Genomic DNA, 23,182 nt, shown 5'->3' on the forward strand with positions numbered 1-23,182 from the left:
CATTCCTTTTCGGTGCAACGACCTGCCTTAGGGAACGCCCTGGACTTTGAAATAGTATAATTTACTATTCCAACTCCAGTCTGCGCAACAGTAGGGAATGTGTGGACTTAAAGTCCAACAACGCTTTCCTTAAGGGAAGTTGTTGTAAGGGCTTGCATGGTGAAGGAATGCGTTGTAAAGACACCTTCATAGTTCGGACCGCGTTAAGGCACAGTGTGGTTCAAGCCGCGTTGTAAAGGTTGTTTTCCCTGTGTTTAACCACATCGCTGCGGCGGCTATTCCGCCCAGCACTAAGGGAGCGGGGCGGCCGCGCAGCGGGCGCATGCTGGTGACGGAACTGCTCCGTCACCAGCCGCGGTTGGCCTATGCTCATGACGGAGCAGTTCCGTCATGGTCCCACCCGCTCAATGGAACGCCCAGCGCAGGCGCAGAATCCGCGCCGTGCAGGCGTGGCGAGCGGGCCATGACGGAACCGGTCCGTCATCAGCACAGCGCCAACGCAGCTGATGATGGAGTGGTTCCGTTATCAGCATCGAAAGAGTTAAATAGCTGCATCCTTTGGAGTGGCTTGTTGAATCGCGTGTTCTGTCACCGGCTAGTCTTAAGGCGGGATGCGTTTTTCAGTGTTGCCTCCGTTAGTGCAGTATGAATCTGTGAATTCACATATCATACATGCTTACATGTGATAATTGCATGCCATAATCAATGTGCGCATGTGTATAGTAAGAATGCAGATGTGCAGAGTGTAACATTCTGGTGCCATTGTGGAGTGGAGAACAGGGGCCATGACGCAGAAGAGGCCAAGCCTAGAATGGGCCATGCTCCCCCCTCTCTAGCCAGCACATTCCTCTCTGCACCTCTGCATGCACAGGCCATGTCATCCTTTCATGTCCTAGAGACAGTTACTTCAGCAGACTCCGAGCGCACTCCCATTGGCTGAGCCCACGGTGTGACGCAGGGTATGAAAACCAGAAGATGAGGCAAAAACATGGGATTCGACCTTTGCCCTCTGCTAATACATGGCTGCATTTACGTTTATCAGAGCGCGTGCTGCAAGTTACACGCTCTGTTGGCCCACAATTATTTCCAGAGGAAAGGGATAGATTTATTGTGTGTCTGTCCGTCCGGTATGCACGCCCTTTAGTGGTGTTTGCGTGTGTTTCTGTTTTTCGTATGTCTGTTCTCTGTACTTTGGTGAGTGATTGAGGTGTGTGATTCCGGTTTGTTTTGCGGTTCTGTTTTGTTCATTTAAAGAGGTTTTTGCCATGAATGGTGTCCTGTTTAAACTGGATGGAGTCTTTCCCTCTCCCGCTCTTTCTTCATGGCGGGACGCTTTTGTGGTGCTTGTGACGTGCTCAGACCGCTGTAGAACAGGCCCCGAAGGTCCCCGAGCAGCTCCCACTTACACCAACACGTACCGGGGGCTTTGTCGAACTTGGAACGGTTCACCTCTAGGGTGATTCCGCAGCAGTGGTGGTAGAAGTGTGCAAGACACACCTCGCCGTATTTACTGTGTCCATACCAGGGCATTCGGCTCTGGTGAAATTGTTTACATTTGACGCAGACATATTCACCGGTGACCACCTCGAATGCGCAGGTTTCACAAACGGCTGCCATCAGAAAAGAAGGGCGGGAGGGGACTAACCAAGTTAGGCAGTATCCAAGTGACATCATGACATCACGGCGCGTGGCATCACAGGAAGTGACATCACACGAAGTGACTTCCGATATGAAGACCTCGCACACATGTTTATCCAGTCCGGACCATCATGAGTACATTTAAGCTCATTACGAGAATTAACAAATGAGACTTTACGTTGGGGTTGCCTAAAAAGTGGCACAACCCCAACGCAAAATATGGGCTTCAATTAATTCATGTATTTTTCTAAACCCTGCCACAAAGAAATTGACAACAAGGAGAAGCATGGTAGTAGATCGGTTCTGGTTAATTGGCTGCAAATTCTGCACTTTCTAATATCTTATGGGGTTCAGGCACCTGCTGCAGAGATCTTTGTGTTCGCAGTAAATATTGGGGAATAATAATAATGGTAAGAAAACTCTGGAGGTTAAAGTATTTGTTGGAGATATAAGTGTTTTGTATGGCCCTAGATTTGAATCAAAGTAGTATGGGAGGTTAATGTGCCTCCTGCAAAGCACATCATGTAAGATGCAGATGACAGATTTTTAGGTCGAACCTGGGCAGCTCATGCGCTGCTCTGCGAGCCATGATGTGTTGGAGTATGGAATAGAAGCCCTGTCCACTCGCCGACTATATTTATCATATGTCAATGTCATTGTCCTTCATAAATGCTGTCTTCTGATTCATTAATAGGCCTGTGAGTCCCTCCTTGTCTTCATTTGTAACCTCCCTCGAGGACTGGCCCTTTTACTTTGGTTGTTATACAGTGAGTCTTTTTTAGTCTATAAGCACTATTTTCTTCAAACAGTTTCTCCTACCTCCAGCACGACTGCTTTCCTGCAACATTCAGTGCGCCATGCGTGCTTTCACTTTCTGAGCAACCCAGGACAATGGCGGCTGCTTCTTTGACGAAGTCTTGCATTTAGATGACAATGCCTTTTATTTATGTGTTTATTATCAAAACATATAAATAAAAGGCATTGTCATTTACAATGCCAATAGCTTAAACTCTCGTAAATGCGAGACCGATTGCATTGCAAAGGCTTGTTATTTTATGTAGGTAGGTACGTGAGTTACTCCTTTTAACACAGCGATTCTTTTGGACCACACAGATTATAAACGGTAATCTTTCAAAAATAGCACCGTGAGGTATGACGGGCATGTGACTCCTACACTTTGTAACCCTCACCATTTTATGTAACACAACCTGTAGATTGATTTACACACTTACATGGTTTATTGTCAATGTATAAAGTGTATGTCACTTAAAGCGCTCTGACATCGTTCATTGGGATGAGTAGTACTATAAAAGAAATAAAATATTGCAGTTTAAATTGTTTCTTGTGTGAATACTGGGACAGACTAACGCATCTGACATTCGTACAGTGCCTGCGCTGAAGGGGGCCCCCTGGAGTTCATGGGTGGGCCCCCGCATTGCGGGGGCTAATGTTATGCCACTGGCTAGAGGTGAAAATAAAAAGCTTTTATTCTTTTTAGTTAAAAACAAAAAAAAATTAAAAAAAATGAATAAATGCTCAAAAGCATTTTTTTGGGGGGTAAACCGGTTGCGGCGGAAGTAGTACAGGAGGCCGAAGAAATGGGAGGTTTAAGAAACACGATGGACAGCAGCAGCACAAGGGACGGAGGTGCAAGCAACATGAAGGAGGGGCAGAAGCAATACAGGGGGGAAGGGCATGGAGGGAGAGCAAAGTAGAGCACTGAGGGTGAGCAAACAGGTGAAAGAGCAACATAGAGCTGGCTGGGAGATTCACACGGGTGAGAAAGCAAGGAAGGGGCAATAGGGGAGAAGCACACTGGAGAGAGAGAGAAACACTCTGAGAGTTTGGTGTTTGGTGGATAGGGGAGAGAGAAATACCTGAGACAGCTAGAAGATAGATGCTTAAACAAAAAGTAACAAGCATTGGCATAGCCAATAGGTTTCGCTTTTGGGACCTCATAAGTATTTAGTTATGCAGCATAATATCTTTGGTGCAACGACATTAACTGTTGCATAGGTAAACACTTATAAGGTCCCAAAGGCAAGACCTAATGGCTATGCCAATGCTTGTTTATCTACTATGTGAATTGCAGGTTTTAGGTCTACGGTTATATATAGTTTCCTTCAGTTCAAGTGAATACTTTGTCAATGTATGCTTTTTGAGACCAAAAGATACTGTTGCCTTCAACGAATGATTTTTTTATATCGGTGAGGGTCGCCCAGATCCCCAACCATGCCATTTCACAATAGCCAAGTCTAGACCGAATTGCCATGCCAATGTTTTTTTAATTTTGTTTTACTGCAGTTGGCTTTTAAAAAATTTTTTGTCAGTGCTTGAGGGCGTGCCATTATCACCTCCCCCGCCCCCTCTTTCCCCTCCCCCTTCACCCTCTCCCCCAGCACGTGTGCCTGCATCAGAGTTTCTTGGCTTTACCACGAGAGCCAGATTTCTTGGCTTTGCCAGTGCTTGTTTAGAAGTTCTGTCTGTTTTTGTGCACTTGTTCTACCTAGTAGAAGGTCTAGAAACCTATATACTCCACCTGTGTCAAGCAGAAATAATTTGTTAACTGTTTAACATAACTTTCACAAAGTATCCAGTCTTTTATGTTTAAAAGAGGTCGGTGCATTCTCTAAATCGCCATTTTGTTACTTCGAAATAAAACAAATGGAGCAAAACACATAGTCGCAATTAATTCTAAAAAGAAAACCAAAGCCAAGGCATTTAACATCCTAGGAACGAAGAACAGTATGACAATTGTACAGAGGGCAAGCAGTACTGGGGAGACTCTTGCGTGAAAGTCAATGAAATAGGTCTGTCAAGATTCATTAACAAGAGCTTCCTCTAGATCTTGAACAAGAGCCCCTTTCCTTGGGCAAACTCAGATTCAAATCATTCAGACAGTTGGGCATCTCAGTGGTTCTCTGCTTCGCCTTCGCCTCATGCTCCGTGTTGCTGATATTGTTTTAGACCATCCTGATTTACAATACAAAAAGAAGACATGAAGAGCCGCGTGTACATACACCATCGTAACATGTCAACATTTAAATACTTTTCATCTAGTTAACTCAAATGTAGTGTACCTACGCGATGTCTGCCTCTCCCCACCAGCTCCTATTACCTCGTAGTCTGCTAGTATTCTACTTTAGTTAAGCCATCTGCAGCATAATGCATCATCTTTTAACAAGTTGTCTGTTGCTTGCCTGCTTATCCCTTCTCAACCGTTTATCTCCAACTGCTTTGACCCACCCTGGATGCAATTCACATAACTTGTCCTTTTCGAGAGTGTAATAAAGGGGCATCGGTCAATACTAGCATTGGGTAAACTAAGTACTTGTGTTAAAGAAGCTGCGGGACCTCCAGGACAACTGTTAGGGCCGGAGATTTGAGGACAGTTGTCAAGAGAACTGAATATCCTAAGCGCATCTCCGCCCTCAGAGTGTAAACGGACCTGATTAAAGCTAGCAAAGCATCTTGTAAGTAAGAACAGAGATTAGAGATCCATACAGAAAAAAAAAACATCTTACCAGGGCTAGATATGCTCTACAACGATTCACTGTGCTGTACTTCTAGTGTTCTCCCGTCATGATATCTAAGTGGAAAGGAAAGCACAATTATAATGGCTGTCAAAGGAAAGACAATAATAACATTAAAAAGAATACAAAGTTACAAACATTTAAGTGCAGCAAGTCACTTAACGATAATACTCAATGTATTAGCCCGTAACAAAAAAAAGCTAAGGTTACCACTAATGAGCTTATTGGAAGAAAAAAAAAAAACCTGAACGAAGATGACGTTTGCTTAACGCATCAAAGACCGTAACTGCGGAGCCTGTGTCAGTGAAACTATTTCTCTCCTTGTCGGCTGCTGATGCACGGCATCTCAATATGCTTAGTTGCTCCCATCGCTCGCTAGTCTGTGCGGTCCGTGTTATGGCAGCAGCATGTCCCTGTTTGAAGAACCACGCAGTGCCCAGCAAAGTCAGTTACTGTCCTACTCACTGCAGACAATGAGCAAGGCGGCTGTCGTACTATAAACAGCAGTGAAGGGTGAAAGGCAGGACAGCTGGAATATTGCTATTCATTTGCCACTGCGTTTACCGCGGTTGTGGAGTTACCACACAACCCATGTGTGGCATAACATGTTTATTCACAACAAAAGGCTAACCGAAATGGATCAAGTGTCTAAAACACGGAAATGTTAACGCGGTCGGCCATTTACAGCACTCGAAAACCAACACTATATATTTTCAACACGTCAACAACAATCTGTATAATACCGCAAAACTAATTCTCCCTGTCAGACATTTCTGGTATTAACGTAACCGCTTCCTGAAACTTAACACTGTCCTACGGCGACAATGTAATGTTAGACAAGCACGCGCAATAAATAAAAAAAAGAGTTTCACGAGAGACAGCAGGGGTAGAGTGGAGAAGTGTGGCTCAGGGGTTAGAGGCGGCAGACCCGGAAGCTGAGATCGGCCCTGGACCAGGGTTCAATTCCCCGCCTCGGCGGGTATTGGGCTCAAAAAATTCCATGGACTCGATAATTCTCGCTCCGGTGCCTTCTCAACTCACGGGTTCACACTCTGCGACTCTGGGCAATAGCTTGCTTAATCTCCACAACGGCCCCTCGCGGCGGGATGCCTGGCTTTCACCTTGTGGATACCCTGCCGGGGTTATCTCACAGGGGAATACCAGGACGGGTTCCCTAAGCAAGCGCCGGGAAACCCTTTGTGGGTAGCTGTGCGCTATATAAGCTCAAATACATTTACATTTACATTCACATTAGGGGAGAGAGGAGGGGGCATGCGCCTGTTTCCCTTGCAGGAACAAGCAGGGGCATCATATGTTTGCAAGTTAATTATAAACATATGGTGTCTAAGCTCGTTCCCGCATGAGAATTGCCAAACGTGCACGCGTTGCCATTCAAAGCAATGCAACGCGTGCACTTTTTTTGCCTGCAAAGCTAAAGCCAGTACTAAAGGTCTTTTTCCTATGCAGCGCTTGCTCGCTGCTTAGGCGAGACTTAAAAAGTAGTGCCTGAAAAGTGAGAAGTAAAAGGAAAAAAGTAATATGTCTATGCTCCAGTGAAGAAGGAAATACAAAAAGCAGAAGGAAAGCCCACACAAGCTGAGGATTAAGAAGCAAGCAAATAAAATTGACAATATAGCCAGCCAATGTCAAGTAATGGACTGATATCGTAACAATATGTCTCGCAACCAACATAACGTGCTGTCTATTAGACAAGGACTAAAAAGTTACTATTTTAAGCAAATGCACGAGAGGCACTTTTGGAGGACATTTCAAGTTTCTCTTTGCAATACACGACCACTCTGCAGCCATCTTTCTCTGGTCTACAATGCTACGGCAAGCATAAGCGGCTAATAATCTCCTAAAGGGGGTGTACACCACCCTAAAATTGAGCCTTTTTGGTCAGAGACTTTCCCATAGACAAGTATCATTGTGTTTTTTAGGTCTGGTGCCAGCCAGCAAGTTTTTATTTAGTAATGCTATGTATAATATACTTACAGGGGTTTTCAGGCAGCCATTTTATCCAGTAATCTGTTATTGTGGCATTAACTTTTTTGTTCCCCCATCCCCCCCCCGCACCCCCCCCCCATTATAGCATGCAGCAATCTGTGGGTCAGCCCACTTCTGTCATTGACAACCATCACTGTGATTAATGGTATTCAGCTCTTTCACAAGAAGACTTTATCTTTCAAACTTGTTTATTAGTTTAGCTCATGCCGGAGACCTGGTCCATTGATTGTGCCGTTCCGATTCATACAAATTTGAGTTTAGCAGATGGAATACGCCATCAAAACGTGGTGCATATCCCTTCTGCTGCATTACAACTGACACAGCGCCTGTGCATGGTGGACATGACATCTGCAAAGCTTGTCACCGAGTATCCCGCCCTATATACCTTGCGGTATGCTATGTAGGAGCAATATTTGTAATTTATTTTAAGTAACTAGACCTGTTGGCTTTGCCAATGCTTGTTACCACTTGAGCCCATGTCTTAAGGAGGGGTTTGGGCTTTGAGTGCACTTGTGCTAGTTCTGCTAGCCTTGTAATGCTTTTGGTAACACTGGATCCAGCACAGTTCATGAATCTGGTGTATTTGTGCACCGCCCCGCCACCACTAGAAATCCACGCCACCAAGCCAGAATCACAATACTTTCTTTTTCTTTCTCAAATTGAGTCTGTCTTTTTCTTTTTTTTAATAACGAGCCCTAGGAGTTAAAATGTGCATATTGTTCTCCTTAAAATAGCATAGTTTTTGGATTTTTATGCTCCTTGAGTGCGTGATCCAAGTGGTCAGCTGGAAGCAGTCAGTACTCCCAGAGACCCTGGAATGACTCACACCATCCTTTAATCTCTGTAACTTCGAAGGGATCTAAGCCAGCACGCCCAAGGGATGTCAATGGAATCTTAATAGGCACGCGGCGCTCTCGTAGAGCGAAGACTTGATCTCTTAGAACGTGTGCTGCATGGCTGTGAACTACAAATCACTGTACTGGATCCAGTGAAGACAGTGCTTTTGATGCACTCTGCTGGATGACACTTGTCACCATCTTTACTTCTGTACGAAGAGTTTTGTCTCTGAAAACAGATATGCGTATACAGTGTCCAGGGTGGAACACGCCTTGGAACGTTCTACTGCTGGTCCAAGTGTGATGCATTCTTTGCGTGTGTATTTTCAATATGTTGTACCTAATATCCGCAGAGACCACAGTAGTTATTCATTCCAAGGATTGCTACTGGCAGACTTCAGCAGACTTCTTTCAAAATTGGGGACTGCCTGGAGCATATCATGTAAATCATTTCTACTGTGCAGAGTCCCAGGCGGATCCTAACTCTGAATCTTCCCTGCTGTCAGGATCTTGGATCAACTCTGAAAAGAGAAATCTTCATTCAGAGCCTCAGCATCATGAGTCCGCGTGGAGACATCTGTTCATGGGCATCACTCTCTCAGAGCTCCCTCTCTTTCAGCACATGCAGAGTAAAGAAAACATATTTTCCATTTTGGCTTAAATTCACAAATGTATTATGATCTCAGCCTGAGCGATTCTGTAGGTCTTTTCCAACCTGGAATGAGGCTCTGCCCAGGGCCTCGTTTTAATATTATGGCATTAAAGATGTGGTGTTAAACAATGAGATTGGTGCGTCTGTCTCATCAGTTAGCAAAGAACTTGGCAAGAGTTCCCAAAAACCTGTGTCAAGGAGAAGTGTTGGACTTATTCCTGTGTTGACACCACATTGGTTTTCATCATACATGTTCCAGATCACACCTTCTTTAAGATCACATTGAAGCCACCAAGCTTAGTTTTTTATCAGAAGAAAAAGAATGGCATGATGTGATAAAGGAAAGACAAGATTGAGACATCACTTCTATCTGACTGTCATAAAAGACTATGACTGTTCACTGGATTCAACATAGAGCGTCCCAAGTGTGGTGAAATTCTCACAGCTCTATTGGGAATCCACAGTGAAGTAAATGCTCCCTTTTGTCAAAATGCTAATATATCGTCTCCAGAGACCATCCTGGAGTTCAGTGGCATTAAAGAGGCTAATTTTAAAGTCTGAGATCAGCGCTGGTGGTGTCAGTGACACCACCAAGAGAAAACCAATAAAAGTAAGCTAAATTGACTGATCTTTGTGTGAATGAAACCTCAGAGGGAAGCCAAAGCAAAGTGAGCTAAATCTGCTGACTCTGGTGTCAATAAACCCACAGAGGTAAACCCAAGAGAAGTGAGGTAAATCTGCTGACTCTGGTGTCAGCTGAGGCAAACCCAAGAGAAGTGAGCTAAATCTGCTGACTCTGGTGTAAGCCGAGGCAAGCCCAAGAGAAGTGAGCTAAATCTGCTGACTCTGGTGTCAGCTGAGGCAAGCCCAAAAAAGTGAGCTAAATCTGCTGACTCTGGTGTCAGCCGAGGCAAACCCAAGAGAAGTGAGATAAATCTGCTGACTCTGGTGTCAGCCGAGGCAAACCCAAGAGAATTGAGCTAAATCTGCTGACTCTGGTGTCAGCTGAGGCAAACCCAAGAGAAGTGAGTTAAATCTGCTGACTCTGGTGTCAGCTGAAGCAAACCCAAGAGAATTGAGCTAAATCTGCTGATTCTGGTGTCAGTCGAGGCACACAAAGAGAAGTGGGTTAAATATGCTGACTCTGGTGTAAGCTGAGGCAAACCCAAGAGAAGTGAGTTAAATCTGCTGACTTTGGTGTCAGCTGAAGCAAACCCAAGAGAAGTGAGATAAATCTGCTGATTCTGGTGTCAGTCGAGGCACACAAAGAGAAGTGGGTTAAATATGCTGACTCTGGTGTAAGCCGAGGCAAGCCCTAGTAAAGTGAGCTAAATCTGCTGATTCTGGTGTCAGTCGAGGCACACAAAGAGAAGTGGGTTAAATATGCTGACTCTGGTGTAAGCTGAGGCAAACCCAAGAGAAGTGAGCTAAATCTGCTGACTGCAGGGTCAGCTGAGGCAAACCCAAGTAAAGTGAGCTAAATCTGCTGATTCTGGTGTCAACTGAGGCAAACCCAAGAGAAGTGAGCTAAATCTGCTGACTCTGGTGTCAGCCGAGGCAAGCCCAAGAGAAGTGAGCTAAATCTGCTGACTCTGGTGTCAGCCGAGGCAAACCCAAGAGAAGTGAGCTAAATCTGCTGACTCTGGTGTCAATGAACCCTCAGAGGTAAACCCAAGGAAAGTGAGCTAAATCTGCTGACTCTGGTGTCAGCTGAGGCAAACCCTAGACAAGTGAGCTAAATCTGCTGACACTGGTGTAAGCCGAGGCAAGCCCTACTGAAGTGAGCTAAATCTGCTGACTCTGGTGTCAGCTGAGGCAAGCCCAAGAGAAGTGAGCTAAATCTGCTGACTCTGGTGTCAGCTGAGGCAAACCCAAGAGGAGTGAGCTAAATCTGCTGACTCTGGCGTCAATGAACCCTCAGAGGTAAACCCAAGGAAAGTGAGCTAAATCTGCTGACTCTGGTGTCAGCTGAGGCAAACCCTAGACAAGTGAGCTAAATCTGCTGACACTGGTGTAAGCCGAGGCAAGCCCTACTGAAGTGAGCTAAATCTGCTGACTCTGGTGTCAGCTGAGGCAAGCCCAAGAGAAGTGAGCTAAATCTGCTGACTCTGGTGTCAGCTGAGGCAAACCCAAGAGGAGTGAGCTAAATCTGCTGACTCTGGTGTCATCTGAGGCAAGCCCATGAGAAGTGAGCTAAATCTGCTGACTACGGTGTCAGCTCAGGCAAGCCCAAGAGAAGTGAGCTAAATCTGCTGACTCTGGTGTCAGCGGAGGCAAACCCAAGAGAAGTGAGCTAAATCTGCTGACTCTGGTGTCAATGAACCCACGGAGGCAAACCCAAGAGAAGTGAACTAAATCTGCTGACTCTGGTGTCAGCTGAGGCAAACCCTAGAGAAGTGAGCTAAATCTGCTGACACTGGTGTAAGCCGAGGCAAGCCCTACTGAAGTGAGCAAAATCTGTTGACTCTGGTGTCAGCTGAGGCAAACCCTGGACAAATGAGCTAAATCTGCTGACTCAGGTGTCAGGTGAGGCAAACCCAAGAGACGTGAGCTAAATGGGCTGACTCTGGTGTCAGTTGAGGCAAGCCCATGAGAAGTGAGCTAAATCTGCTGACCCTGGTGTCAGCTGAGGCAAACCCAAGAGAAGTGAGCTAAATCTGCTGACTTTGGTGTCAGCTGAGGCAAGCCCAAGAGAAGTGAGCTAAATCTGCTGATTCTGGTGTCAACTGAGGCAAACCCAAGAGAAGTGAGCTAAATCTGTTGACTCTGGTGTCAATGAACCCACAGAGGTAAACCCAAGGAAAGTGAGCTAAACCTGCTGACTTTGGTGTCAGCTGAGGCAAGCCCAAGAGAAGTGAGCTAAATCTGCTGATTCTGGTGTCAACTGAGGCAAACCCAAGAGAAGTGAGCTAAATCTGCTGACTCTGGTGTCAGCCGAGGCAAGCCCATGAGAAGTGAGCTAAATCTGCTGACTCTGCTGTCAGTCGAGGGAAACCCAAGAGAAGGGCGCTAAATCTGCTGACTCAGGTATCAGCTGAGGCAAACCCAAGAGAAGGGCGCTAAATCTGCTGACTCAGGTATCAGCTGAGGCAAACCCAAGAGAAGTGAGCTAAATCTGCTGACTCTGGTGTCAATGAACCCACGGACGCAAACCCAAAAGAAGCGAGCTAAATCTGCTGATTCTTTTGCCAACTGAGGCCAACCCTGGACAGCAGGTCATCAAACAATTAACTTTTACACAATTATGACAGTAAACAAGCAAGGACAAATGCAAATGGCTGGCACCAAACACCAAGGTTTGTTTTGATATAAAACCCCCTGTTCCAATAAGGAACAGATGTTGCGATTCTACTATCGTTTTCCAGGGCTACTGGGACCTCTCCGTGAGTCACCACAGCAGCAAGGGAGGGAGACACACCCACTAGAGGATTGGGAGTGGTCCCCCTACCGCTGGGATCTTGCACAAATGCCCAGAACTCACTACTACTGCTGGGAATGGGGTAGATCTGCAAACTTTGGAACGGTCATTTCCACCTCTCCTCTAACCACTTCTTGACCTGGGGGTGTGCTGGAGGATGAGGCAGATGGCGCCTCCTAGTAACACCATGACCGGTGCTCTCCATGGACATTTTGACAATGCCCCCTGGGAGGAAACCTAAACTGTCTGTACTTACCTCAGTGCCCGAGCAACCTTGGCTGATGCCCGGTGGAGCTGTCCTATGCAGCTATAGAGGATTTTGGCTCTGGTTCACCCCTCGGCCGTCACCTACCCAGCCGGACATCTGACATTGTTTTCCTCGTCTCTCCTTTGTGTTTCTTTTTCCTCCCCCGCCTCCTCCCTCCTTGATTCTTTGACTGCCTCCCCTTTTTCAACCTGACTTTTCTGTGCCCCCATGAAGTACTTTCCACCTTGCCGGTTTCTTTTTTGTATGTTATGTTATACTTTAGTAACTCATGTAACGTTGCTATACTGTTTTCTTTCTATGTTATCCGACGCACTAGCAACTGGTTGTTGTAAAGAGGTTACTAGAGGAGGAAAGCTGTTGTACAAGTAAGGATTTATTTTCCAAGTAATAACGAAGGAGAAAACCCGACCAGCAGTGCCGGGGAACAAACAGCCTCTAACGGCTTCATAAAGAACGCTCAGACCATCATACAGAGAAGGTAAGCGCGAGCCCAGCGCGAGACACAGGCTCGAGCAGCAGAGACATGCAGGATAAATATAACACTGATGTAATCTATGTAACAATGTTCTGAAACAATATCCTACCTCATGTAAAGCGCTCTGATACCTCCGGGTCTAGCCAGCGCTATATAAAACTTTTCAAATAAATAAATAGTATCTTGTGAATGTAGAAGTGGAGGGATGCGGTGTCGTGCAGGTCTCCAGTCCTGGCTTTAAAGCTGGTAGCCAGGAATTGTAAAAAGAACCTTGCTTCTCGAATATTCATATAGCAGGTTTTCCAAGTGATCAGTCTTTTCGTGCGGTGCTGAATCGATGTATCCAATGCAAATGCCCTGCAAACGCAGGGCAGGTGTGTGTCCTGATCAATAATGTATTTGCCCCCGGGTTATCAAAGAGCGACGGTGAATACAATTTTCTGCCAGTCGTTCATTCTGCCTGCGTTTACTGAAATCCCCCGTGCTGTCTATGCGCTGTGTTTTTACGGTTGTGGGACTCAAGTTCCTTCTAGGCCTTTCTATTCTCCCCCAGAATCCCAGCACGAGAATGAGTTTTTACGTTTCTCACAAATCATGATGGCTCATGTGGTCTTTTACTTGATTGATCTTTGTAGATCGATGAGGGCTTTTGTCTTAAGTGTTCAATGCTGGCCATGTTCTAAACCAAGTGGACATAGACCTCAAGCGCCTGTGAGTACCGGACAGGCTTCAGGGTCTCGAGCTGATCATCTGAACTGCTGGCCAAGGTAGGAGCTTGTATGGAAGTTGTCCACCTGTCATTAGAGTGGACACTGAGAGCTGCAATCCCATCCTTGAGCTTGTTCAGAAAGGGCTCGAAGGCTTGCGATCTGGGGTGGACTTGCTGGAGGGTTCTGTTCTCTGTACATTCATGCTGAAGCAGCTAGCCCAGATGCACATGGAAGGCTTGGAAGGGGCCGACACTCCTGCTTACTAGACTCATGGTTTAATAAAGGTAAACAGATCTGTTTAAATATTGCCACATGGCCTTGAACATGATCCTCTTCTCCACAGGCAGCCAGTGCAAGATTGCCAGGGCCCTTGCAGCTGCTGCTTTTTTAGGGCGGTTCAAAACTAGACAAGCCGCCACATTTTGGATCGACCGGAGCTTGGTCTATATGCTCCCAGATAGAGAATGTTACCATAGTCCATCTATGAGGTGACCAAGACACATACAATTGTCTTCCTAGCAGTGATGGGTAAAAGGTCAAGGAGTTTCCTTAGGAGAGTACTGAAACATTTCACTGCCACCTTCCGGATTTGACCTTCAAACGTTAGTTTAGAATCAAGCCAGACCCCAAGGTTCTTTTCTTCTGCTTTCAAGGAAGGTGTTTCCATAAATGTCTCTGGCCGCCTTGCTGATGTCCGTATTGAGGGGCCCTTTCCTACTATCCGCACCTCTGTTTTGTTCCTATTGAGTTTCAAGCGGTGGTTGGACATCCATGCTGCTAGCTCCTTTAAGCATAGAGAGAATTGATCAGCTGTCCGTGCCGGATTCTGAGATAAGGTGACAATCAATTGTGTATCATCGGCATATGATACAACATTCACATTGTATCCTTCCACCAATTCTGCATGAGAACCCATGTAGGGCTTAGAATTGAGCCCTGTCGGACCCCCTGCAGCAGGGGAATGCTCTTGGATGTATGTGGGTGCTGAGCAACTTAAAAGCTCCGTGATGCGAGAAATGACTACATCTAGCGTAGAGCTGAACCCCTGACCCCACATTTACATAGTCTTTTAAGAAGAAGTCTATGAGATACGGTGTCAAATGCTGCGCCGCGGTCTATGAGATACGGTGTCAAATGCTGCGCCGCGGTCTATGAGATACGGTGTCAAATGCTGCGCCGCGGTCTATGAGATACGGTGTCAAATGCTGCGCCGCGGTCCAACAGGATCCGCGCATTTTCTTAGAGTTTCGGTAGCAAGGAGTAGAGCTGACTGTGTGGAGTGAGCGGCTCTAAAACCAGACTGTGAAGGGTGAAACAAGTCATTCAGGTTAATATGATTAACTAGTTGCTTGTTGGCTACTTTCTCTGCAATTTTTGCAAAGAACGGTAGCAGCAAAATAAGGCACTCGTTTTCTAGCACTGAAGCGTCTATTAGTGGTTTTTTTCTGCAAGGGCCGCACTGTCGCTTTTTTCCCATTTCTGAGGAATTTCACCCAGAAAAAAGGATCAAGCAATTAGCTGTGTTTTCAAATCGTGCTGTCGGCAGCCAGGCTGTGGCTTGTGGAGTTACCAAATTATTGCACACACTACAGAAGGTCTCGAAGGACATTACACAGACGGATGCACAACACCCTTCTGCACATCTGCCCCTGGCGCGAACGTGTGGAGTTACCAAGTTAATGCACACACTGTAGGAGGCGCAGAAGGGTACCTCAAAGATGGATGCGTGGCACCCCTCCGACCTCTACTAAAGCTCTAAATTGTGGAGTTACCGAGTTATTGCACATACTGTTGAAAGCACAGAAGGGCACCACGCCGACGGACCCACAGCACCCCTCTGAACCCTCTGCACAGGTGCTAACTTGTGGAGTTACCGAGTTATTGCACTTCTTTATGAAGCGCAGAAGGGCACCGGTCAGACGGACACACAGCACAGGGGCTAACTTATGGGGTTTCTGAGTTATTGCACATGCTGTAGGAAGCATCCAAGGGTGCCACGCACACAGATAAACAGTCTGTATGCGTGGCATTCTTCCACATGACTCCTTCCCATAAAAATAGTGGCTTGCCCCGGGGGCCCAAATTGTCCTGGGTGGGAAGCTGCATACCTCCCTCCCCATAAAAATTACGCATGTCTTGAGTGATGTCATATGCGAGGTCATAAGCGGTGCATGGTGGATGCGCAAGCTATAGTTAGCGTAGCTAAACATAACTCATGAATTTCTGTTTTTGTTTGTGTAAAATGTTAATGCTGTCACTGACAAATTAACATAACTCAATCAATCAATCAATCAGTAGGGGGTGCGGCGATCCTCAGTTGAAGAGCCAAGTCTTGAGTCCCTTCATGAAGTCGGTGAGAAAGGGGGCGGTTCGGAGGTGGAGTGGGATCTCGTTTCAGGATTTTTCATGCGAGGTAGAGAAAGAGCGGCATCCACTGCGGCTCCGTTGTATGCAGGGAATGTGTGCGAGGGAGGTGGATCGCAGTTGTCTGGTTGGCTGGTGGAATGTCAGACAGTGGTTGATGTAAGAGGGTCCGGTGGGGAGCCAGTGGGGGTTTCTGAGGTGGGTGGTGATGCTGGTACATTTGGAGAGGTCGAGGACGAATCTGGCTGCGGTGTTCAAGGATAGTCTGTAATGGTCTGAGGAGCTGGATAGTGGACCCGGAGTAGGGTGAATTTCCGTAGTCTATTCGGCTGGTGATCAAGGCTTAGGTTACTATTTTCCTGGTTCTGATGTGATTCACCTGAAAATCTTACTGAGCATGTGTAGGGTGTGGAAGCAAGAAGAGATTACTGCATTGACCTGGCATATCATGGAGAGGTCACTATCCAGTATGACGCCGAGGTTGTGGGCATGGTTGGTGGGGGTCGGTGAGGGTCTAAGAACCGAGGGCCACCATGTGTTGTCCCATGGGGAAGAACTCTTTCCGAAGAGGAGAACTTCCGTTTTGTCAGTGTCCAGTTTCAGGCATTTGAATTTCATGCATGGCCTCTCGGAAGTTAAGTTTGGTGGTGGCCATGTGTTCTGAGAGGGAGAGGATGAATTGAATGTTGTCCTCAAATGACATGACGTTGATTCTGTGGGTGTGGACAATGTCGGCCAGTGGGGACATAAAGGTGTTGAAGAGGGTGAATCTCAGCGACAATTTCTGGGGGACTCCACAAATTATGTTTTGGGGTTCAGAGGTGAATTGAGGGAGGTGGATTCTTTGTGTGCATTCTGTGAGTCTGGAGGAGATCCATTTTAGGGTGTTTCCTCTGATGCCGATGTGGTAGAGTCTGGCGATGAGGGTGTGGTGGGATTCTGTGTCAAAGGCTGCTGAGAAGTCGAGGAGGATCACAGCTGTAGCCTCACCTTGGTCAAGGATGGCTCTGATGTAGTTGGTTGCACCTATCAGGGTGGTCTCAGAGCTGTGGTTTGAGCGGAACCCAGACTGGGAGGCGTTTAGTAGGTTTTTTTTTTCCAGGTGATCGATGAGGTGGCAGTTGATGGCTTTCTCCAGGACCTTGTCTGAGAAGAGGAGCAGCGAGATAGGGCAGACGTTTTTGAGCTTGCTGGGGTCGGCGGAGGGCTTCTACAGGAGGGGTTTCACCTCTGTGTTTCCAGACACTGTGGAACGTGGCAGTAGTGATTTAAGAGTTGAGGATGCTGATTTCCTTCTGTCCCAGGTTGAAAATGTGGTGGGGGCAGGGGTTGGTTGGAGCTCTGGAGTGAATGGAGGTCATGGTTGCTGTGGTGATGGACGTGGTGAGTGGAGTCCATTTGGTGAGGTTGCTGTGGGCGTTGTCAGTGAGAGTCAGGAGGTGGTTGAGGTCAGATGGCTGGTGGTCGTAGTTGCTGTAGGTGTGTGATATCTTGTTGTGGAAGTAGTCCGCCAGGGAGTCGCTAAGGGCTTGGGAAGGGTGGAGGATCTGCACCCCTACCTTATACAAATCTGGAGTTTGGTTAATATATCTAAAACTACAGAACGGATTTACACCAAACTGCAAAAAGGCACTACTCTTGACGGTTCACCTCGAAACGTTCAAGACAGCAGCTGAATTGAGTGTCAAACTAGTTTGGAAAATTTCGTGAAGATTCATCAAACGGCGTCAAAGTTATTGGCAACACAAAAAACGCTCTTCCTATGGAAAGTAGGTCCTAACTATAACTACCTCTGGCGTGGATTGGTCTTTCAATTCAATCCTCCTGAAAAGAATATCACAGACCCAGCACTTTTCAGCGCATCCTCCTAAACCTTTTTCATGGATGGGCGCCATATAAAAAAACATAAATAAAATAAAAAACATTTAAAGAGGACGTGCCCACGTGTAAACGTAGAAGACATGTTAACTTCCCACATAGACTTTTTTCTCTCACATTTCAAATCCTATCATTACATCATGAATTTCATAATCACTTCAAAGAAATATAAAATGTAATATTCCTCTAATTTTTGTAGCAAATTAATTGGCTCATTCATTGAAAATATTGCATAGATTATACGTGTGTTACCTTAAATAGATATAATAATTAAATAACGGGGCTCCTAATTGATCATGTATATTTATCTTCCTTTTACGATGTTTATGCAGGGATAAACAAGGATATACAGTGAGGGTTTGTATGACTATTTTTTTATAAAGTTATGGTTAATGGTGAATATATTTCTCAAAGTGACGTTTTCCAGGTGCTGCTTTCTTGCCTTCAGTCTTCTTGATGTGTAATTAGCATTTTTTAAAGACTTTGCAATACCTAGCAATTCAATTTTAATAGTATAATTTCAGAATATGCATACCCTTCAAATTTTTGCACTACTAACTCACTTGAAGTATGCCTAGGAGTCTTGGAATGGGAGCTTGCGAATAGCCAGACATAAATATGAGGTCCTTCCAATAACATCCGATTGATTTTCCATGTATTTTCATTTATATTTTCCAGGTGAACTGGATTTACTCTTTTGCCTCCTAAAATACATTATTTCTGGCTGCCCTTTAAAGTTACCAATGGCCTTACCTGTGTTCCTGCATACAGTGAGATCGATTAATTCGATAAGGGTTCCTTGGCCCATGTTTTGATTGCATTTTAATCAAAGCCTACAGCTCGGAACACTACCACGCCGTAATGTGCACGCACAACTTTTAGGATCTATTGCTTTTTTCTTAATTGAATGTGATTTATAAGGGATACATTATGCAGGTATGTGTAGTCCTTTGCCAAAGTTCTCAGGGAAGCCTACCTGCTGCAGTATATGGATCAGTCATGTCCCTGTAGCTCAGCCAGGTGGTGTTTTCCCACCCTGGACCTTTTTGATAATACGGGATCTGGTATGGAAAGTATGAATCTTGACCGAACCTCACTGGCTTTATTGTTCTGTAGGTCACTGTATCAACTTAACTCCTAGGTCACCATTCCTCCACCTATCCCACGTTTTGGGTTGTATGGCAGTACAACGCGGGCTTTTACCCCGCATGCCATTACAACGCGGGGATTACAACGAAAATCATTACAACGACTTTCGCTGGAGGGCGCTGGATAGTGGAATAGTTTAATTTTCTATTCCAACTCCAGCCCACGTTGACAGTAGGGAAGGTGTTGGATAGAAAATTAAACTATTCCCTATCCAATAGCGCCCTCCAGCGAAAGTCGTTGTAACGACTTTCGTAGTAATCCCTGCATTGTAATGGCATTGCGGGGTAATTCCCCCGTTGTCATGGCTGTTCCCCCACGTATTAACATCATTCTTGGTGTTTCAGGCACCTCCATCTGAGAAGGTTTGATCCTGTTGTAATCAGTCAGTTGTTTCATACACACCACAGCGTATTTCTCCACACCCACTATGATGTGATTGTGGTAGATTGCCTACTATCAGAGTTGGGCTCCAAAGCTCAGCCTGTATTAAGTTCACATGATCTTTATTTCCAAATGTGCACACAGGTGTTCCAAATTGACATAAATGTACATATTGTTATAGCCCACAACCTCTATGGCAGTATATACCTAACATAGGTGGCCAACAGTTTGACCCACATAGTCTGCAAAGAAATGCCTCAATCCATCCGTTCAGATGGGTTCGGCGCCTCTTTTAGACCCACCAGAACAGGGCCGCAGACTAGTATATTCACTTCCAACACCCAAGTTCAAGGTCTTGTCTGTATTTGCCTAATGCCATTCAGTGGTGGTATTGGCATCGGAGGACAGAGCCCGCAGTAGACCTGGTGTTGTACAGCTCTGAAGGCCAGAGTCCATGGCATTTGATGAGATAGATGCCCTTGTGCTCCAACGTCAGAGGGAAAAAGCTGACACCAAGTAACACTACAGCAAGTTAGTATCATGGAGGTGGAGGAAGAGATACTGGCTCACTAGGTCACAAAACTCCTCCCCTGTTAAAACGACCTTGTTTTAACTTTATAGAAGCATTATGGTCATCAAAAGAGGTGATGAGAGCCCCACATGGACATTTCCCTTCTTAATAATGCCCGATACCCCCAGAGGTTAATGTGTCATAATAAGAATGTCTTGTTGACATTCCAGTTGCATCAGCCTACAGAATGAGTTATGCGACCTGGACCAGTTGAGGCTTCCTTCTTCAGTCGGCCAGGATCTTTAATATAAGGTTGTTCGAATGTACAAGAGGGAGTAGAATGATGTCTAATGCTTTACCCACTCTGCTAGGCACTGGCCAAAGATCTATGCATCAGTAAGTTATTCATTGGTGGAGAAGGAATGCTCGCCCGCTTTGTAGGCGTCCAGACACGGAGCAGAAGTTCTGATGTGTATATTTAGCGCCATCTCAAAGGTGTTAGGCGGATCAGGGCATTCCTGGTTATGAGTTGCAGTGCAGAGAAATTACTGAATGAAAGGAGTGTGAGAACCTTCTTGGCTTAAAGACTGGAAATGACATATCAATTCCTTCCCCGAGGAGAGGGTTATTGTGAACGCTCCCTTGGTCTTTTATGCCTTCGCAGAGGGCTCCAGTCCAGTGCCATACAAGTTGCATTAGGCTAGCTTCAGGCCGCTCCTGTACTGCACGAAAGCGCTTCTTGTGCTGTTACCTTTGTGTTTTTACTAGTTTGAAGATCTATCTGCACTGAGGTGCAGCCTTTCATTGAGTTTATTATTTTATTTATTTATTTTTAGAGTTTTCTATAGCGCGAACTTGAACCGATTAGGCGCTTTACATAGCACCAGTTCCGTTACATGTTATCACAGCAGTTTACATAGAATCAGTTACGTTGCACATTTCAGGATCTTGAACCGATTAGGTTATCAGAGCGCTTTACATAAGACAGCATTCGATGTCCAGTGCCCTCCTCCGCCGTGTAGCGGGGGACCTCTTCCAGCCCTCCGAAGTCGTCGAGCTGTCGGGACTAGGCTTCTGGAATTTCAGCTGCCCCTTTACAAGGCACTTTACATAGAATCAGTTACGTTACACATTTCAGGAACACATTTCTTTTTGCTCTAGTGAATAGGGTTATCTCTTCACACGGGGGAAGGGATACACCTGGCTATATTCCAACAATTCCACAGGCGATTAGTCGTTAAAGCTATAATTCTAAACACCGGGAGGGGATACACATGGATACAATCTAAAAATCAACTAGGATACTAGTCGTTAGTTATCTTCTATCTTGACAGGAGGGATGTGACTGGAATAAGTTATTCAGAGATGTGGCCTAACGACCAGAGCTGCCATCTAAGTCACGTAAATACAAAACATGTTGCATTACAAATGCTATAGGTGTCACATTCGCAAAAGTTATAACTATTGGCATTGTAAATGACAAAGCTATCAATTTAGCTATTTTAAAAACCAAAACATAAATAAAATATTTGTCATTTACAAGACCAATAGCTCCAACTTTTCTAATGCGAGACCTATTGCATTTCCAATGCTTGTTCAGAGAGCAGCTGGCAGGTTTTTCATGTGCCCTACACGAGCCAGTTCTGCCGTGGCTACTGAAGGGCTTTTCTCAGACTTGGCAATGCCGAAGGCTGCCTAAACGCCCCTGCAATTGAGCGGATCTTATTGGCAAGTCTGATGTTCATTACATCAAGAACTCCTCACAACTCTTGGTTCCACATTTGAGAGGACTGCGCTGTGCTTCAATAGGTTCAGATTCTTTTGGCCGCCATAAGTGTGGCAGGGTATGCTCAGACGGGAGTCCCTTGCTCACTTTGCCACTGGATTCAAGCAAGCCGGGCTGGAGACTGCTGGAATGCCAGAAACCGGTCCTCGGAAGCTTGTTTCCGGTCCAGGGAAGACATGGCTTGGCAGTTCGGGCTGGACTGTTCCCATGAGGCACAGGGTCAGACTGATTTGCATATGGCCATGTCTGAACTGGGGTGACAGAGTGGGCTAAAGAACGGTGATGGATTAAACCCAGATCAGTTGACTGGGTGTGAGTGTTTGATTGGTTCAGATGCTCTGTCCATCACCACCCTCTTTTGTACCGCTGTGCTTCAATAGACGGCATTAAGACCATGGACTCACCACACCACCAATGCAACAAGGGGATCAGTGTTGTCAAAAACAGTAACATAAAAGTACACTTGTGACCACATCCAGCCTGTGCTGCACTCTGTTAAAGTTCTAGCAAATGGCAAGAAAAAACAAAATCTTTAAGGATTTCCTATTGAAAGGATGATAAGCAGTCTGTGCAGCACAGTCCAGATATTTATAATACTTCCAATTCAATGCAGCCGTGAGGGCCAGAAAGAGTTCATATACTTCTGCTACTATTTTAAACAGCTGCAATTTATTGTGCGGTAAAAAAGCCGGCCTTTGTGTGGTCACGGCATCCATTTATGTTTATGATATTGTCAATGATCCAAAAACTGTGCATTAACTGGCGGAGAAGCGAGCCAACTCATGGCCATCGCCACAATTGGTGGCATTTTGTAGAGCCTGCCCCTGCATTGCTACAATGGTGGCCACAGAGGATCTAGCCATGTCATTTTTGTGGACATAAAATGTAAACATGGAGTCTCGGTTTAAATTTATTACAAAATATGAACATCTGGAAGCCAGCATATTCGCTGACGTTAAGCTCTTAATGTACTTAGAGAGAAGAGAGTTGGATCCAAGTTGTGCTTTCTAGTAAAATATGGCTGCACGCCTGAAGTGTATTTTGAAAATAATTCAATATTTAACCTAATCTTGGAGTGCTTGATATCCCATCTGCGTTTATTATATACATAAGAATCTTGTGTCTTCCCCTTGGCACTATTGGGCCACGTGATATGGCTGCTTTATGAAAAATCCTTTCCTCACAATCTTGCATTAGTTTTCCTATTGAGATGAAGGCAGGTACATTTGCTTCCATCGATGGGAACTTTATTGCTGACTGCTCGGAGTTACGAAGTACCTGTTAAATGCAGATTCGTAACAGCCTTTATTTGTTGATTGCCCATTTTAACACTTGATTATTATTTGGTATTTCTACCCCCTTCTGTTGTTAGTAGATGTTTAACAGTAAATGTATCTAATTGTCCTTTCTTCTCTTTCTAACTCTCCCATTGAACCTATCTTTGTCGGTGAATGTTGGAGTAGGCATTTGCACAATAATCTGCAGAAATTGTAGAATGTTGCGGCCCTCGTCTGAAATGGGCCTGTGTCACAGGGGCTATTTTTTGTTTTTGTTACATAGCTACCTGGAAGCCTCG

General features: G+C 45.5%; 1 protein-coding gene across 1 annotated transcript in view; it reads left to right on the forward strand.

The window, feature by feature from the left end:
* KIF6 (kinesin family member 6) overlaps window positions 1–23,182 on the forward strand; it is a 1,537,786-nt gene that overhangs the window by 767,612 nt on the left and 746,992 nt on the right. The window lies entirely within an intron of this gene.

Source organism: Lissotriton vulgaris, chromosome 6, assembly GCF_964263255.1.
Source record: "Lissotriton vulgaris chromosome 6, aLisVul1.2, whole genome shotgun sequence".
NCBI lineage: Eukaryota > Metazoa > Chordata > Amphibia > Caudata > Salamandridae > Lissotriton > Lissotriton vulgaris.